Raw genomic sequence first — 2,558 nt, 5'->3', positions numbered from 1 at the left:
CTGCAAGAAGACCTGGGTTGGACTGTGGGGACAGGAGCCCTGCAAACCCACGTGAGGGCCAATTGCCAGCAGAGGAGGGCCTGATGGGGGAGGGGCTTAAGAACACAGTAGAGAAGGGAGGGGCTCCTGGCCGGCAGGGGAGAGGGGCTTCCTGGAGGGAAGAGACCAGAGCGGGAGAGATCTGCAGAGGGACCTGAGAGGGGTCCCAAGAGTGGGGCGCCCCCAGGGGTTGGGCGGAGGGGGAGAGAGTTGGGGGTCGGCGAAGGAAGAAAGATCAGGAGTGGAGGGTTTAGCTGAGGTTTTTCTGGCCAAAAAGGGCCTGCGCCATAGAACAGGCAGCACAGAGTTTAGGACAGGAGCGCAAATACTAGAAGCCCTGAATGTAAGGGATTTCCACCCATTTCTCAGTTCCTTGGCAATAAATTGGTGAGGGTGTTAAAATTGAAAGTCCCTTCAGGAGGCCACCTGGTTCAATTATCCAGTGGGTTCTGTGGCCCGGCCACATCAGAGAAGAAGATCAGTTTCTTCTTCTTTAGGGTGGGAGATATTCCGGATAAAGCACTCCAGGAGTTTTTTTGAGTCAGGTTTAGATTCCTGTGCCCTCTATGGCCGCCCTCAGCCCTCGGAGTGATCAGAGATGAGAATTGGCATCCCGCAACTCAAGGTCTGGCCACCGGATGGTTAGGTAGAGTGGGTGTGTCTGGGACATCTCCACGGGCACACATGCACTCAGACCGAATAAGAGGTCCCTGACGCAGCTGCGATTACGGACCAGAGTCTCAGGGGAAAGAACTGAGGGGAGGCTGGAGGCAGGGGAATTACCGCACCACATGCCGAAGTGGGTGGGAGGTCAGAGATCCTATTCTTCCTTGGCAAGGAAGGGGAGAGGAGCGGTCCCCTGTGGACTTCAAACTCCTCCTGGGTTTTGGCACCAAATGTAAGGTATTTCCACCCCCAAGAAGAAAGAAGGACTTAGTCACCAAGTGTGGATATAGTAAAAGCTTTATTTAGTAGAGCGCACCCCAGATGAGGTTCTCTGGTCCGTGAGACGGGGCCACAGAAGTAGCACAGATTCTTCCACTGGAGGGTAATTTATAGCGTCGGTAGGGTGGTTGGGTTGATATGACGTGGCAAAATTTCTTTGACTGGCAGACAGTCGCTCTTTTTCAAAGGGCTCCTGGGAAGTTTCTTTTGGCGCTCATGGGTGTGGGATGTTCCAGCCAAAGTTCCCGGGCCTGGTTCCTCACATGACTTTCCCCCATTGCCAACCGACCTCACAATATCTATATATTTGTTTATTTTATTGCTCTTTATTTCTTCCTACATCTCTGTACTTCCAACTGATATATTTTCCATTTGCTTGAAGAACATCCTTAATGTTTCCTTTGAATCATATCTGAAGGTGATGAATCCTCTTCATTTTCATTTGTTGGAAAATGTTTTTATTTCACCCTCAATCTTGAAGAGTGTTCCTGCTAGATGTAGTAGTCAACACGCTGATGATATTGCATTAAAATTTGAACGTTTTTGTTTTGTTGAGATTTTATATGTCGTTTTCATTATTATTCCTTTGAAGGAAAACTGTTTTCTATTCTAATGTTTTCTTTGTGTTTGAGTTTATGACTTGTCCAGGTGTGGTTATCTTTTTTACATCCTCTTTGGGAGTTTGTGGGAATTCTTGCATCTGTGACTTGATATCTTCAATCAATTTTTTAAAATGCTCAGCTGTTGTTTCTTTAAATATTGTTTCTGTTTCATTTTTCTCTCCTTTATGGATGGAACTCCAATTACACATATGTTAAACCCTTCCCCCCAAGTTTACATTCTCTTTTATAACATAAATTAACAATAAGGTCACGGCCTAGGAGTCAAACATAAAATAAAATCTCAGAATTTAAGACCAAGAAGCAAATGGCATCACACATATTTTGATCAAGAAACTAATATTGGAATAGTACCAAAATAAAAAAGTATGCACATGCTCAATTATCACATTTTATATTTCAGAGAAGAGGCATTAAGGATTCCTGCCATAAGTCTACTTACAAACACATCTAGTATGTTGAGTTCAACAGTTTGGTATGTTTTTCAAAGAGATTGCATCTCTTAAAATGCTCCTTTTCATATCTGTTCCATGGATTAACTAAAACATCCATAGTTCTTAAGCAGTCAGTGTCTTGCTATAAAGAAAGGTACGGCAAATCCAGATGCAAAGTACACAGTCATCCTAACTGGTAACTGCAACTTGTTTCCCACTGATAATGGCAAATCCTTCCTGGGGCCCTTGTTATGGTGGCTCTCACAAACCACAGAGGTTGTGAAACTCCAAATGCTCTGTCCCAACATTGTACTGTTGGAAGCTCTGCAAAAGGCACAGACACCAGAAGCAGAGGAAATCTAGGCCTTCTTAATGTATTGCTTGCTTTTACTTCTATGTTTTATCCCTTTTTTTCTTTCCTTGAAATCTGGATATTTCTATAGTTCTATTTTTTAGTACCTTAATTCTCTCCTCAGCTTTGTCTAATCTGCTATTAATTCCACACATTGAGTTGTTATTT

General features: G+C 44.0%; 1 pseudogene; it reads right to left on the bottom strand.

Moving 5' to 3' along the window:
- Window positions 1–2,037: 2,037 nt before the first annotated feature.
- On the bottom strand, window positions 2,038–2,346 carry LOC136376573 (cytochrome c oxidase subunit 7C, mitochondrial pseudogene; annotated as a pseudogene).
- Between the last annotated feature and the right edge of the window lie 212 nt (window positions 2,347–2,558).

The sequence above is a fragment of the Saccopteryx leptura genome, chromosome 6, assembly GCF_036850995.1.
Source record: "Saccopteryx leptura isolate mSacLep1 chromosome 6, mSacLep1_pri_phased_curated, whole genome shotgun sequence".
Lineage (NCBI taxonomy): Eukaryota > Metazoa > Chordata > Mammalia > Chiroptera > Emballonuridae > Saccopteryx > Saccopteryx leptura.
Note: the sequence above shows the minus strand (reverse complement) of the source record. Positions and strands in the feature narration are given on the sequence as shown.